This window comes from Cotesia glomerata, linkage group LG2 (assembly GCF_020080835.1).
Source record: "Cotesia glomerata isolate CgM1 linkage group LG2, MPM_Cglom_v2.3, whole genome shotgun sequence".
In the NCBI taxonomy this organism is placed as follows: domain Eukaryota; kingdom Metazoa; phylum Arthropoda; class Insecta; order Hymenoptera; family Braconidae; genus Cotesia; species Cotesia glomerata.
Genome location: NC_058159.1, coordinates 4,122,990 through 4,140,731, shown reverse-complemented (window position 1 = coordinate 4,140,731; position 17,742 = coordinate 4,122,990). Strand labels below are relative to the sequence as shown.

The 17,742-nt window shown below is 32.7% G+C and overlaps 1 protein-coding gene across 3 annotated transcripts in view; it reads left to right on the top strand.

Annotated features, from left to right (window-relative positions):
• The window catches only part of LOC123259414, a 93,884-nt gene that overhangs the window by 29,052 nt on the left and 47,090 nt on the right, over positions 1-17,742 (top strand). The window contains exons 1-2 of one of the 3 annotated variants that reach the window (XM_044719923.1): positions 781-858; positions 4,505-4,694. The gene's annotated coding sequence lies outside the window, so the exon portion shown is untranslated. Of the gene's footprint in view, positions 1-780; positions 859-4,504; positions 4,695-17,251; positions 17,270-17,742 lie in introns of those variants that run through there. The other 2 variants (XM_044719922.1, XM_044719924.1) reach the window with 2 other exon arrangements.

The window sequence follows — 17,742 nt, the reverse complement described above, 5'->3', positions numbered from 1 at the left end:
CTTCAACATCTACCCTATCCCATCTTCCATCTTCCATCTTCCATCCGTCGGCAGATCAAACCAGAATTGAACGAATGGCCACCCCTTTCTCTCTCGATCCACAGATCAGCTCTCAACCCCACGATTCATCCAACTCTCGCGGGACCTTTGCTTGACCGTTGTCCAGTTCTCAGCTACTACTACTACTACTACTACTACTACTACTTCCACTACTACAACCACTTCCACTGTTATTTCTGCTTTATACTTTATAACACAGCATCCACAGCTTTTCCTGCCTTCAATTTATTCGCCAGCAATCTCTTCCTTGTTGTGGCCCGTGAGAATCTGGAAGATCTAAAACTGGTCCATCGCGAATTATCGGAGGGGATGTTACCGGGAGTGAATCGCTTAGTCCAGTCAGTCTCAGTTATTTCATCAGCGATTACACAAATACTGTCACTGTTTATTTTATTTTGTTTAGTTTTTGTGTTTTTAGTGGTTTTTTAATTACAATCTTTGTTTTCCCGCGATATTGTTTTTCGTCGCGGGGATAGAAAGATTTTTTTCTTTTTCAGGACTTGTGTTTTTGTTATTTGAGCCCAGAGAAATTAATCTGTTGACTTTTGAAATTCATACTTTGTTTCTCGAGTAAAAATAATGAACTTGCATTTTTAATTTTAATTTCAAATCAATCTTTATGTTTAATCAAGGTTAAATTTTTTATAAATCAAATAAAGTTATCTTGAGCTAAGTGTTGGTGCAAGTTCAAAATTTCGATTCGGGTTTTTTTTTGTTAAAATTTCTCTGGGATTAAATAATAACACCCGGTAATTACTCTTACTAACACTTTGTCGCTGTTTGCCAAGATATTTTCAGGTATTTCAAAGATAACAAGTGTTGAATTAGTTAATACCCTGTAATCTCCGTTATGTAGCTGTGTTGATGAAGGGTTTAAAATAGACTTTTTAATTCTGTGTTAGTATAGTGTACAGTATAGTAGTCAGTTAATATTTTCTAGTGAACTCTATTCCCTCGGATATATAGAATAAGGAATAACAAAACTTTAAAACTATTCCTACGCTTTACTCACTTTAGTTCTCTATCGTTATTTTTTTGGGCTTTGCTCCTTTCTCGAGGGCAATTTACCGCATGAACAAAATTCCCAACACCGCATGATCCTCTGGCAGGTCAACCGCAGAGTCAACTGCCAGGCGAAAGGTCGGGTTATTTTTGTAAATAAAATAAAAGCTAGGCTCTATATTACACTGTAGTTTTCTTGGTGTTAGCTAGTGGTAAACGACTAAGTTTTCAGTACAACTTGTATTTTGTAAGAGTAAATATAATATAAATAAAAGTTAGGAACTATAGTCGAAAGGTAAATTCCCATTTTGGAGCTCGCGATGCTTTACTCTTTTGATGTTTTATTTACCGCTGCCTGGAAAGCAGCCCACTTTTAGCCACGTTGACCTCTTGCAGAATTATAAGTTCTTGGAGGAATTACTGTCCACTTTTATTTCCGATTATGTTCTTAATTTTATAAATAAAATTTTTAGACTTTATTTTATTAAATCAAAGTTTTCAGTTTTTTATAAAAAATAATTACTTATTATAATTATTTTAAACCGAGTAGATACGAAAAAAAGATAAGATATTTTTTTTCTGGGAAATTAAATTCTTAATTAAAAAAACCCTTATTAATTTTTTTGTATCTTTGATCTCTTAGACAGAATAATGTTTTTTTAAAAAAAAATCTCAATTAGTTTTAAAGAGTAATTCTACTATAAAATTTTATTTTCAAATCTAACATCAAAATATCTACAAAAAAATTTCACGAATCTACGGATAACCATTTTCCGATTCCCAACCACCATTAAAGGCGTCTCAAGAATCAAACGATTCTTTCGCTTATCTTTTATCCCCATAACTGGCTGATCCTGATCATTTTCAGTACATTATACATCTGCGAGCTTGTTATTTTACGCTGTACTTATATTCGGTTAGTTTGGAGTGTTAGTGACAAGAATACGTGGCAACGACACTTAGGACTTAGACTTAGAGTTTATTCCCACACCCACACCGATAAAACAGTCTATCACACATGGGGCGTCAGCCAACCACACCATAAAGTGTCTGTCTCAGTATCTGCGAGTGTTTCAGGTTTTATAAGCCAGCCCGAGCCAACTTCTCACTCCTCACTGTTAACTTGAGCTGTGAGTGTGTTGTGTGGGTGTATTGGCGCTATCGTGACGACTTAAACTCCCTACATACTCCATTTATGTACTCTATACTATATATACTATCTTCTATCCCTTATTCCAATCCCCAGCGACGTCTTAGACTAAGAACAAAGTTATAAAAGCGGTAAAAGAGGTAGCGAACAAACTCTTGCTGTGCTGGTGTTTGCTTTCGTGGGTGTACTGCAAGTTTGTGGGCAACGGAATCCAGAGAAAGAAGGAAGAAATGCTAAAAGAGGATGAGTCTTTGTAACTTAAGCTGAGGAGTGAGATAAAGAAAACACAAGGCGGGTGGGTCAGTGTGGAGACATAACACGTGAATGCGCCGTGTCGTGTTCCAGTTGGAAAACTACGTCAAGGAGTGAAGGAGTCTACATATACAGACCAAGCCAGAAAGAGAAGAGAAAAGGAGACACCAACACTTGGAAGTCTCTGATGGTTCTGGTTCTAAGAAAGCCAAGAAGCTTTAATCCGTAGAGTGTTGGCGGTAGTCCAGACACAGCTCTAGAGGAGCGTGGTGAAACCCGCCTGCTCATGGATCCCCTCGATGTCCTATCCCGGTGATTGGTGAGGAGAATGTAATTAGTGTCTTTGCCTCTACTCGAGTACAGAATAGAGTAGAGACTGCTACTGCTACTGCGGCTGGTTTTCTTGCTCCCTTTGGCTCCTCCGAGCTACTAAGCCGCTACATACACACCACTACATTATATACATGATTACTCGATACACTATCGCTGGTTACTGCTCGGCTATACTGGTTTAATCTATGATCTGGCTGGTGTAGGTACAACTATGTATCTGGGTGTTGGCGCTTTAAAGTTTCTCTAATGTTACGGGCACGACTTGCCGTCCGACGGCTCGTAGACACTTTGAGATATTACTCCTCCTGAGTTATTTTATTTTTATAGAATGTAAAATATAAAACCAAAAAGTTTGCTAAGAAGTATAGAGAATGAGACCGGAATTTTTGGGAGCGATTTTTGATTTATGAACCGGTTGTTGAATTTTAAGGAAGAAGTTGATAAGTTTTTTTTTGCGGAAAATTTAATTGCACGACTCATAATGCGGAGCTCTGTCATTGAAAAAATTTTTCTGCTCCTACACAGAAAAAAAGGTTCACTTGAGCCAAGAAAATACTTGTCCTAATTATTTTCTTGAGTAAAAAAAAAATTTTTTTTGACACGAAATTTTACTTATTCCAACAAAATTAATTCTCTTGCTTTAAGTTAAGAAATACGTATCTTGATCCAAGAAAATTGATTTAAGTCAATAAAATCTTGTTGTTTTGAGAAAATTCAGCCTCTTGCTCCAAAAAATTTAGTTCTTGATAGAAGTAAATTTTCTTGTCTTGAGAAAATTTCTCTCTTGCTCCAAAAAATTAAATATAAAGATAGAAGTAAATTTTCATTAATATTTTTATTGGTTAATATGTCTAATGGGAAGATCAAATAATATTGAATCTTTTTTTTTTCATTCAATATGTATAATTGCACGCTAAAATAATATAAAATGGGTATCAAATATTCAAGAGAAAAATTTTCTCAAGGTGAGAAAATTTTTTTCTCAGCTGAAGTAGGTGACGCTGCTTCTCTAAAGTATCTAAAAATCTTGATCAAATATAAAAATTTATTGTATCAAGTATTTATAATAATTTGAATTTAAAAAAAATAACTTCCACCAAGGATAGAATTTCAAGAAAAATTTTTACTTCGGCCAACACAAGTTCGATCTTCCTTCAGGCACCTGAAAATTTTTTTGAGCCAAAAATTTTGTTCTCTAGTCAAGAAATTTTTCTTTCTGTGTATTTTTTTATAATTAACATAATTTGTAAACCAAACTTCCCAAAAGATTTGATAATTAGTTTTTAATTTATTAATAATAATTAATGAAAAAATAAACTATTTTCTTGGTTATTATGCATTAAATATATACAGTAATTTTTTTTTTTGTATGAGCATGCGTTTTATAACAGCTAAATCTTTGAGTAAGTGAAATATTGCGAAATGTAAATTACTTTAATAATTTAAAACTCTAAATTTCTTTTTTTTTACTTTGTTGTATTAATTAGTTATATATTTTTGATAAAAAATTAAATGAGCAGTATAAATTGTAAATTTTTGGATTTTAAAAATGTAAACTCTAAACTGTGACAATTAACTTTAGATTCAAAAGTAAAGAACCAACAGATTAGCACCCACCTGAGACTATAAATATCCAAAGTAGTATTAGCGTACCTGTTTTGTTTACATGTTTATTTGGTCTATTTTTATTTATATTTATATTTCTAGGGTCGGAGACGTTTTTCTCGACATTCAAATTACCGAAGGGATTTCGTTTATCGGCGACACAATCGAAGCTGTGTGGATAATGCCAGGGAATGTTTTATACTTGCGACACGACAATTGGTAGACCCTTGGGATGAGAGTAGCAGGTAGCAGATTAGTCGCCTGAGAAACTCACGAGTCAATTCTTCTCTGTGTAAGTTTAAGTATCTAAGTATATATATTTATACACAATCCACACGTACAATATATTGTGTTGTTAGATTGCGCAAGGTGCCGTCGGCTCTCACCAGTCTCAGTCTCAGACTGGGAACTGAGGAGGAACCTTATGTTGCGGGCTATTTTAACAGCGCTCCTATTATATTGCCCACTCACTCATACTCATACTCTTCTTTATTGAGAATTAGACTCAGTAAGATAATATATGTTGAGTATTGTCTGGGTGACAGAACCCTTCTCATTATTCCCAATTAATGTGACTGTTTAAATTTAAAACAAAACCCTAGGTCACTCAGAGTCTTTTATTTATTTATTTAAATTCAAAATTTCCATTTTTTTTTAATTATTTTTTAAATCTAAAGAAATGTAAGAATTAAGGAGGCCAAAAAAGTGTATTTTTGATCATTTTTTTTGAAGAAGCTTTTTATTTGATTAATATTTATTAAAAAGTTCTTTTTTTTTTACAAATAATTATTGTTCTACACAGTAAAAAATTTTGCGTCATTGCGTCAAAAAATTTTGGGTTAAATATTTAACACAAAAATTTTTAACACTAAGTTTTTTGACGCAATGACGCAAAATTTGTTATTGTTTAGTTTCTGTATAAGATTCTCAACAAAATGCTAGGTTCCCAAAAAAATTATCAATTTTCGATGAAAATTTGAGTCCTAAATTGTTTATAAAAACCATAAATATTTGCCGAAAATATTAATCTTTAAATCGATTACTAAAGAATATTGTTAAGAAAATTTTTCAAAAATTAGAAACTGATCTCAGCTGTTTTTGATAAATTTTAATTACTGACTTTTTGGTCAGTTTTGGAAACAAGATATTCAAAATTTTTAACTTTTGAAAAAGAGTAAATTTAAAAAAAATTTTAAGTGCGTATTCCCTCAAATTTTAATCAAATAACACTAAAAAAAATTTGTTTATTGTTAAACTTTAAAAAAGTATAGGCTCCAGATGGACTCTTGCAGAACAAAAAGACAAATGAAATAAAAGAGTAGAGTTTAGTTGGTTTTTGTGCGGGATCGGTCACCACTCGAGAAGTCACTCGTCCATTTCTTGCCGATCGATATCACTCTTTCTCTCCATTCTCAATTCGACTACAGTAAACTCTTAAACGACATGGAGCCGTATACGTATTACAGAGAGTACACACTATAACTAGCATTGCCCTGATACGAGTTCAGACCGGATGAATGGGCGCTGTCGTTGATTGGGATCATTGTAGGGGGTATTTTATCCGCCAAACATGGACCGCAGCTCTGCTGAGTACACATCACACACACACACACACACACACACACACACATCCAATTATCAGGTACACACACTCACACACCAAGAGATATATTGTAGGCTGAACGTCAGATGAGAGACAGACAAAAAGTTACGATCAAGTAGGGCTCCTATGTGCTCATATAGTGAGCAAGTGTGAGTGTAATTGTTGGTGTGTGGAAGTATATTTATGTACGGATGAAAGCTGAAACGGAGAGCAGAGCAGCAGACCCCCTTCAGAATTTTAATAATCCCGGCCCCCATGTATGGGGTCCCCTTTTTTGCCTCGTGCCTGGTGTTATACAGCACCCGCCTCCTGCAGAGCAAATGTTCCCGGTTTCGTCCCGGGCTTGTACTGATACGAGTAAGAGTAAGATACATAGGCTGTCTTTGCTTCGTTTTATAATAGCTCCCAATCCCGGTGCAATTCACGCATGAAATACACTCACACTCACACATGCATCAGTAGTTTTAGTTAGTGATTGGTATAGAAGGATGACAACGGGATTTTACAGACGCCCGAAAATTATTTCCGCTCAATCGTTCATTTTTGGTGGGACTGAACGTCAATGTTATATGTGATATGTAAAAGCATACATGAGTTTATTAGCGTAGAGCAGGAGTGGGATTTGAAAAAACTTTTTATGATTGGTTTCATTTCAAGCATTGATTATTTATTTTTTCGAATTCGATACACAGAAAGAAAGGTTCACTTGAGCCAAGAAAATATTTTTCTTCCTAATTATTTTCTTGAGCGAAAAAAAATTTTTTTTTTGACACAAAAAAATTCACTTATTCCAAAAAATTAATTTTCTGGCTTTAAGAAATACGTATATTGATCCAAGAAAATTTATTTAAGTCAAGAAAATCTTGTTGTTTTGAGAAAATTCAGCCTCTTGCTCCAAAAAATTTAGTTCTTGATAAAAGTAAATTTTCTTGTTTTGAGAAAATTTCTCTCTTGCTCCAAAAAATTAAATATAAAGATAGAAGTATATTTACATTAATATTTTTATTGATTAACATGTCAAATGGGAAGATCAAATAATATGAAATCATTTTTTTTCATTCAATATGTATTATTGCACGCTAAAATAATATAAAATGGGTATCAAATATTCAAGAGAAAAATTTTTTCAAGGTGAGAAAATTTTTTTCTCAGCTGAAGTAGGTGACGCTGCTTCTCTAAAGTATCTAAAAATCTTGATCAAATATAAAAATTTATTGTATCAAGTATTTATAATAATTTGAATTTAAAAAAAATAACTTCCACCAAGGATAGAATTTCAAGAAAAATTTTTACTTCGGCCAACACAACTTCGGTCTTCCTTCAGGCATTCGAAAATTTTCTTGAGCCAAGAATTTTGTTCTCCAGTCAAGAAATTTTTCTTTTTGTGTAGTTTTTGGGTTTTATAGAAAATTTTTAGCAACTTTATATACATTGCAAAAATTGAGACTGAATTTGGACAGTCTGGGACAATTTGGACTCTTTTTTAACGGAGTGAATATTGGATTTAGTCTGAATGACTTCAAAAGTACGGAGTTTTTAGATTGAAATAAAATTTTATTTATCTGAAACGAGTTTCATATACAAAATTACAATTTATATAGTTTGAATTTGAAAATATTATATTTCTCTAAAAGTAAAAAATAAAAATTAATTAATGTTATTAAAATTAACTTACATATGACAATTTTTATGGTTTATTAACAAATAAATTATTATAGAAAATTTATCAAAAAATGCTACTTGTAAAAATAATTTTTAATTATTAATTTTTTACATCAAACTAATAGAAAAGTTAAAATTAATTTTCAAATCTTCTTTTTAACTTTAAACTAATAACAAATATTTAATATTTTCATTCTACAAAAAAAATTCACATCGTGGAATTTTCTTTATTAATTCAAACAAAATCCCCGGAGTGAATTTAAAGGATTAAACCACTTAAAACCGATCCACTCCTTGAATTTTTTACAGTGCAAAATGACCCACATGTATGTACATATACATACACTATATAAAGAGCTCGGTATTACAGAGTTATATACTCCGAACGGGTTTGTATGATAGGCGGCATTTATCTGTCAGCATGTGTGACGTCGAGAATTGTCGGATCGTTGATAACTCCCCGGGGTCTTCTTATATAGAGCGGCGACGCGTCAACATGCAGCCATTTGAACGAGCTTGCGTCGAGACTTGCTATAACTATATATTATATACTTCATACTACATACTTGATAGTACCATAGAACGTCACCGTACGGAGTACGCGGAATCCAAACCGTTCGCGGAAGTCGCCCGGATGTTTAGAACACTTGAGCGACGACAACCAGCAACCAGCTCGCGATCAAGACGCTTTCAGCTGAGCATTATAACGCACACACACTATTACATATAATAGCAAAAGCAATAGTAATAGTGGCACATACATGTGTACTATACCTTTACTTACTTCATGGAGAAGTTTCGTTGTCTCTTTAGTAGAGCATCCTCTATACCACCGGCAGCTAGCAAGAACTCCAGACTACAGACTAGTGACTAGACCAGACCGATTGGAGCTGTCGATCGATATCGATCTCTTTCACCGTCACCGGGAAATTCCATCGAAAACCCGCTGGCAGAAGCTCCCTATTCGCTATTCGGTATTACTATCGGAATCGGAGTAGAGGCTGCGATATGTTCACCGATATATATATATATATATACTCGCGCTTGCGCGGGGCAGGGGGAGGATCCAAACTTCCGAGTACTCTCTGGAGGAGAGACGAGAGACTGTACTCCTTTTATTTTGTTTTACTTCTATTCAGACCAAGTAAAGACGGCGAAGAAAAAGGAGGAAACTTGGTGGGTCACACGGAAAAAAGAAAACTCGAAAAATTACAGTATATAATGCAACGTGGCGCTTCTTGATGAAAACTGGAAAAATTACAGTTTCAGATTATAATTATTACGGATTTTATAAGAATTACATTGTAGAATGTAATATTTATATTGAAAGCTCTGAATATTAAATTAAAAAATTAAATTTACAAAAATGTTATTTCAAACTGTAATTTTTCTACACGGAAAAAAGTAAACTGTAATATTCACTCGGATTCCGGTTAATTTTTATAGTTTCAAACAGTAAAGCGGACATCGGGGTGGTAAAAATATAAATATTACAGAACTTAATGTAGAAAGTATAAAAGCCACAATTTATAATTTAATATCCAAAATAGGTGATTAGTAGCTGTCACTATAGTAAATAACGACTCTCATCTTACAAAATTACAGTTTCAAACAGTAAAAATTGCCATTTCAATATATAGTCCATATTATGAGGAGAAGGAGAACTCAGATAAAAGAGAAGGGGGTTTCACTCTGGGAGAATTTAACATTTGAAACAGTAAAAATTCTACTTTTAAATTATACATTTTACCAGTCCAAGCAATTCAATAATTACAGTTTGATTTTTAGGGTTGCGTTTAAAATTTACCATTTTACTTTGTAAATATTGACGTTGCTTGTATTAGAAATTTACTAACTTTATTTTATACTTTTTACATATCATAAGATCATTTTTTAGGTACGAAATGATAAATATCAAAGTCTGAATTCTTAATTATTATACTTTAACATTTTAGACATTTACATAGCAAATATTACTGTTTGAAATAGTAGTTTCTTCCATGTAAAGAGTAAATTGTAACGTTTAAATGGTAAATATTATAAAGTGAACAGTAAAATCACGATTTTACTGTTTGAGATGGTAATTTTTAGCAGTTGATAATTACTTATTATAAATCGACTGTTATTTATTACAGTTTACTTTTTTCCGTGTAGTTTTGATTACGACGGGACCGATTTTACATTTTATACTGTAATTTTTCGAGTTTTCTTTTTTCCATGCACTATCACCAAGTCCCGGCAACGATCTGATGATACCAAAGAAGAGAAAGAGAGAAAAAGATAAAAAGCTGTCATGTATATATATGATACTCCCGGTTGCGGGATGTTGGATGTAATGTTCAAGTTGGAAAGAGACCGACACGTTTAAGTGTGCATGCCAGCTGGTATTGGTTTGGCGAGCAACAGTATGGGTGAATTCTGTCTGGATCTAGACGCGGGAGAGACTGAGAGAAAGGAGGGTTGATTTTTATGGAGAAACAGAGACAGATGTTGGGCTATATTCCGCCCTCGGTTCTCTGTTCTCGGCTCGCTGTTAAACTCGGTATCGGGCTGAGCCATTGGCGTAGTAACCGGCACAACAGCCGTGTCTCAACTCTGAGCTGGTGAGCTGGAGCTGATGGCGCGGTCGCGTGTATTCACGCCAACACATGCACGCACGTGCGCGCGATCACAAGGGGTCCCGGTCCCGGCCCCGGCCCCGGCTCTCTACTTATTTTACTGATAATATATATGTGTATGGATGTATTTATATAAATGTTGGAAGAATGAAAAATTGTCGAGAATTTATATTTTGGAAAATATCATTTTTGTTTTTGTTAAAAATAGTCGGAATTATTGTTTGATTGAGATTTTTTGGGTTATTTTAGTAGTTTGATTGAATAATCAAAAGTATTTTTTTTTGTAAGCCATTGTGTTTTTTAATTGAGTGAAAAAAATTTACCCTCGAGCATTTAAAATATTTTTTTTTTTAGAAATTCAATTTTTTAGTAAAAAAAAATTTATTAAAAAATTTATTGAAATTTTTTTCGGTAGATATCTCGATTTTTTAATAATTGTTTGTAAAGGTGCAGACGTAAAATAAAATTATTTCAACGAGGTCAATATTTCAATTATAAAATGATAAATTAATTGAAGTGAATTTTCAATAAATATAATTTAAAACAATTTTGATATTAATTTTAGTCATACACTGATAGAAAGATTTATTTGTATTGAAAATATTTTTTAATAATTAACAAATCATTTATTAGCGACCACTTTTTAGTATTAAACAAATATTTCTTAGTATTTAAAATGATTTGTTTGTATTCAATAAATCTGATATTCATTTATTAAATATTAATAAATCTTTTTAAATACTAAGAAATATTTGTTTAATACTAAAAAGTGGTCTCTAATAAATGATTTGTTAAATATTAACAAATATTTCGACGTTCTAATTAGCAAATTGTCTAACTCCATTTTAGAGAATCTTCTATTTGTACGAAAAAAACAATTAGTTCAAAATTTATTATCACTTTAAAAAAACCATTTAATATCATTATTATCTAATAGAGATATAATATTTAGGTTTGAATCATTCAAATAATTTATAATTCGATTATGGCTACATCAAAATGTTAAAAAATCACCCTCTAAAAAATAAAGAGAGACAAATTGTTAATAAGACCGTCGATTTGTAAATATAAACAAATCCTTCTATCAGTGTAGTTTAATTTTTACTCCAAATTTTTTCATTTAATAATAATTAAATTTTTAATAAATTTCCACTCAAATCAAAAGCTGAAGTTTTCATTAATAAATAATTAAATATTAATAAATAATTAAGTATATTACATTAAAATAATTTTAGCTCAAATTAAAAAGTTAAATTTGAAATAAAAGTTCGATTTTTTGGCTTAGCCTACTGTATGTGTCCGGTACACAAAGCTGGCCCGTCCTGTGTTACAGTACAGCAGTCTGTAGTGAGTTATATATCGTACGCTTGCCACCCGCTATCCGCAGAAGCAGCACAGCAGCCGAGTAGAACCGTAGCAGGAGGAGTAGAGGCAGTAGTTTCAGTCGGTTTCAGTAGAGCTTGGCCGGCAGTGTCCCACCGCACGTTGAACCGTTTGCACTCGTCTCATACATATATACCATACCCATATATACATATATACAAAAGTGATCTTGACAAAGCTGAAAGCTGATATAATACTCTGGAGGAAGAGAGAAGGAGAAAACTAAACTATTCGTCCCCTCCACGTGCTGAACTCCGTACCGGCGCTATTTCCTCTGGCTTTGGCTCTGGCTCTGCCCCTCCACGATCTGGCATCCACATCCACATCCTCGGCGTCACCGTCGCCGCCAACACCACTACAGACTCTACTCCACTCGTTGGGATTCTCTGTCTCGCTCGGATATCCTTGGCTCCCTCTGTAGGTCTCTCAGCGCGTGCTCGCCTAGTAGTATAAACCCCCCTTGAGCCGCCGGGACCGTCAAACCAACAAACCATCGCCAGTATCACCATTCCTCCATGAGCTCTTCTCTCTCAATAAGAAGTTAACTTATCGCGGATACCAAGGTGCTACTAAACCAGACAAGTGACACCTGTCAAATCATCACTCGACCTTCACGGGACAATTTCGCGGGTGACCTACCCCTTTACTCGACATACCTTTTTATTGTATTGTCGTTAATTATTTACTCAATTTACTCTAAAATTCGGTAATTAAGTATCTTGTGTTGATGATATGTGTGTTGTTAAATACAAAGCTCCAAAGTTCAGTGACAACAAGTTAAGATACTACATTGTGATTTGAATTTACAAGTGCATTGTACTTTGATAAGTTTTATTCAACACTTCAAACTCTTTATTTTGTGGACTGCATTCTAGTAGAGGCAAGTTTGTTAATTTCCTTCAATTTTTTACCGAGTATTGATTTTTGTGGTCAAAAATTAATTTTTTAAAATCAGCAACAAAGGGCGTTTAAAGTCAACTTTTTTTTTTTTTAATTTTGACAGTTAATGCTCAAGTACTACATTGAAAGTCATTTAATCAGATAATTATTCTGTAATAAATAATTACTATTTATCGATTTTTGGTAGTCAAAAATTAGTTTAAATCCAAAAAACTTGGATGTTAATTGTCAAATGCTTTTTTTTATTCATTCAAACAATTTTTTAGCTTTTTGATTATTTACAATTTTCTATTAACCCATTGTGTGTCCCAAGATTTTTTATCTTAATTTTAACAATTATTTTTTGAGTGCTATTTAAATTTAAAGCAATTCAATAATAACTGTGTAATAATTAATGATTAAATTTTGTTGCTCGTTATTTTATAAATCAATTATTTAATTTTCATTTATATTTATTATTTTTCTACCCTAAAAATTAATGTTTAAGTTAAATTTAAAAGTCATTTAATTAAAAATAATTATTTTACATTTTAATAAATTAAATAAAAACTAACTTTCCCTAAAAAACAACATAATATTTTTAAAAAACCAAGCTCATGAGTCGTAACTACTTCTTTGCACAGATAATTCGGTAATAATAACACCAGTACATAATATAGTACTGGTTATAGGTATAATAACTCTGCTAGCTATCTATGTCCGTGTAGTGGTTTAATTAACTCACGAGTTTGACTTAAAGTGCCGATATACATCACAGGTTAGCAGCATATAGTGGTTTTGTTTTATGCGTACTTGGCACTTCTATTTGATCCTTCGTTTACGACACTCGGATCACCCACACGTCACACATCAACATGTACTCCTGAACCGCGAGTGGAATCCGATGGGAAATCCTTATCAGACACTTATACGGGTGGGTTTTCTCCTCTTTATTTTATTAAGCCCGACTAGGACTGCTGGTAGCCAGTAGCTGGTATATCCGCTATCGACATGATACGAGACTTATATATAATATATTACATACATAACACATTACCAGTCGGCTCGGATATAATAATATTCGTTTTACTTTTTACAGCCAGTCGTTAACTTGGACGGCATGAGTATTAGTATTAGTATACCATACCAGTGTCCGACCTTCCTCCTTTCTTCTTATTCTTATTTGATATCCGTGAACCCTCGGGATATCCTTTCTCGCCTTGGCTCAGCTCGCTCTTGGTGAGTAGGTGCAATCATAGGGCTTTCATCATAAAAGAATCCATTATCGGGTGTAAGACAATGATCCGGGTAAAATGCCCGGTAGTTTTATCAAATTCCCTTTACCTTTTTATGGCTCATTCTCTTTCTGGTTTTCGTTCTTTCTACAATATAAGTAAAGAGACATAGACGTAGACTTTGTTATTATTATGAATTTAAAGGAGGACAGAGTACAGAGTAAAGTACCGGCAGCTGTGGGACATTAAGCTAAAATCTACGGGATAATTAATGCAAAACAGTGCAGAACGATTTAACGAGATTGTGAGCTGAGAAACCGAGGATAATAGGAAAAGTGGGTATCCAACTGGTTTCGAAATACCAATACTATGGAATACTGATTAGTTCTTAATCATTTTATTTTTAACTTAGTTAATGTCTTTATTTAATTTATATTTAATCATTTTAATTTAATCAATATTGAAGCGTAGATTAACAAAAAAATTGATTTTAATCAAGAAAATAATTCTTGAAGTCAGAAAATAATTTTAAAGAGTTTTAATGTCTTTAAATAAGTAAAAAAATTTTTAAATTAAGAATTTTTTATTTTGATTTATTTATTTATTCAATTTATTTACCAAGGCGTAGCCGAGTGGCAAATTTTACAATGTCTAAGTACAATTAATGATTAATAACTAAAAAGTGTAATTGAGTAGTAAAACAGAAACATTAAATAAGATGAGAAAAAAAAATACTTTTACTCAATTAACAATTTCTTGGTTCAAGAAACTCGCTGACGATCAAATATTCTATTATTATTAATTATTAATTTCTGAAGAGAAGAACATCAATATTTTATTTTTGGATAATAGATAAACAAAAGAATAGCTTTATTTAAATTAAGTAAAAATTATTTCAATCAATTTAACAATTTCTTGAGCTAAGAATATATATTCTTGAAAATTTTCAAGCACATAAATTCTTGTATCAAGAAAATTTTCTTAATAAAAGTATTTTTTTTTCTCAGTGTATAATAACTTATATGAGTAACATATTAGTCACTTAAAACAAGCCAAAGTAATAGAATTACAAACTGCTTGATACTTCAAGATTGAGAAAAAATTCAAACGCTTTATTTTTGAAGCTCTCGAAGGAATGGAAGTTAATAATATCACTTGGTAATTTTTGCCATAAACCAATACTGGATACAATAAAAGAGTGCTCAAAGGTGGCAATGGTGAAATTAGGCATTTTAAAAGAGATGTAATTATTCTTAGCTGCAAGCCTGATTTATATAGAAGAGTTTTTAAAATTAGAAATTTTTTTTTGATTTAAATAAATTTTATTTGAAGAACTTTTCATTTTAATTCAAGCAGAAAAATTATCAGTTTGAGTTTATCTTTAGTAAATTTTAAATTCAATAATTTTTTAGCTTGATTAAATGATCAAATTTGATAAAATTAGCTTTTTAATTACAGTCTTTTTCTCTTTAATCAAACTAATTTTTTTTATCACTGCTTTGAATAAAAATTTTTCTATTGAACAAAAGCAAACATCAGTAGACTTTTCCATGAGTTGATATGTAAATCGAGGGTTTGTTTAGTTCGTGTCTTAAACGACCAGCAGAGGTAGACAAAACAAGTAACGAGATAGATAGATTAGTAGATTGGTAGATTTCTAGATAGATATAAAGATAGGAAGATAGAAAAGGTGCATATAGAGGTTACAACAAACAGAAAACACACGGGATAGGAGTTGTAGGTTGTACAGTGTGGCGTTCCGGTGCCCGGCACGGGACGCGTCTCTCCTTCTCGCTCTATCGTACTCGTAGCAGGAACTCGCAACACACCCGCCCGTTTGGGAATTCAATTTACTGCCGGTCCGTGTACTCGAGCTCGACGCGAAAATCGTCTAACTGCACACCGTACAGCATATCGGGTACAGTATATATATATTACATGTTATGTATGGGCACTAAAACTAAACCGAGGTAAGGGTGTGTGCTGGCTTTTTCAGCTCAACCCGACCTTGGTACCTTCTGTGCTCACTCAGCCGTGTTAAACGTCGGAACAGAATATTCTCACCAACAGTTGTTACTGTTGCTGTTATTTTTGCTCCGAAATATGTTTTCCCCGCGAAGTTAACCTATAGTATGGTAGAGCTAAACCTTTTAATATTTTATTTTTCCACATTCGTTTCCGCAGTCGCTGTCGTACTTGCAATTGCAGTTCTGTGTTTCCAGACATTTTTTTTTATTATTTATTATTTATTTACTGGATGGTTCGTTCTTTTTTACTCAAGCTTCTTGCGGTAAATAGAGGAGTATATTTAACCGAACATTTCAAAAAATTTTTTATTAATGTCATTTTAATCTTCAGGAATTATTTTTACTAATATAATCACTAAATTTTTTAATTTAACTTTACAAAATTTTTTGGTAATATTTTTATACAAATAAAATTAGTTAGTATTTTAATTTTTCATCTAGAAAAATTCAAAAAAATTATAAAAATTAACGTATCTAAAAAATTTTTCAAAAATTCTTAAAAAACTTTTAAATTACAATTTTATCACTCTTTTTTTCTCGTTTAATTTTTCATTCTCTTCAAGAAAAAAATTTTAAGGTACTGAAAAATTAAATTTTTCAAAACAATCTTTAAATATTTTAATTTTTTCTGTCAAAAAATAGCGGAGCTTCACATTTAAAACAAATTTATTTCCAAATTTTAAATGTTCTCCAATTGATCTACTTTTTTTTTTTTTTTTTTTTTTTTTTTATATGCGGAACGCACAATTGGAGTGCATTAAATATTCAGTCGATAATTTTGTTATTGCGATCACACGAGTGGGTATTCGTATTATTAACAGAACGAGAGAGAGAAAGAGGTGGTGTTGTGCGAGTAGAGGGTGTAGTGGGTGGACGAGTAGAGGAGTCTTTTGTCACGGCATATCAGTGAGTAGGCAGGAAGCACGTAGCGTGACACCACAGTTCGTTCGTGGTCGCGTTCACGGCTTACATATATGTTAACGCACAGCAGTATAACAATAATGATAATAATAATAACAATATAAAATGTACAGATACATATGTGTGGGTGTGGTGATATAAATGGGCGACAAGAGTGTAGTGTGTATGAGAACTAGCTCGCGTCATAATACGTCCCGTGTGCTCAGCAAACTGTGTGATAGAGGATACTATATATATTATTATATATATAGTAGAGTAGTGTACGTGACACTAAAACTACTCGTATCTTGCAGTGCCTGAAGCGGAGCGAGACAAAGAATGAGAAGGAGCTACCGACTGTTATGTAGACCCCACTGTCACGGGCCGCCGCTCCGAGGACCAAGTCGCTGATGTTGACTCTATTGTGTGTTTATAAATTATTTAGATCTTGCCCAGAATACGGGGATTGGCTCCATTGGGTTTTGTCTACGGTCCAGGGCTTGCGTCTTCAAGTTACTCCAAGTTTTAAGATCTATGGGGTCTTAGTCTGTTGGTTTTTGGTGAGGGAAAAAAATCCTTGTTCTTAGGCGTAAATCCCGTTTTTAAACATGCTTCTGGTTTTTGGAGTAAGGAGGGTTTTATTGGCTTAGAAAAAAATTTTTCCGTGAAAGTTTTAAGGGCTTATACGCACTTAGGCTGCGAAAACCGATTTTTTGATCATTTTTTTTGAATAATCTTTTAAATTGATTAATACGAATACTTTTTCTTAAAATTTTTTGGAAGTTATGGATAAGTAATCGTGATTATTAAGTTTTATATTTATAAATGAAATACAGAGTGGTTAACATTCATATATTTAGTCTTTATTTCAAAGACTACGTTTTCGAGAAGCGTCCTTACGCATGGAAGAGTCGGTTGGTACTAACTTAAAAACTAATAGGAAACATTTACAATGAGGTCTAAACCTCTCCTTAAGAATCGTAAAATTATAGATGTTTTACTGAAATATATGTACAATTCCGAAAATTAAAAG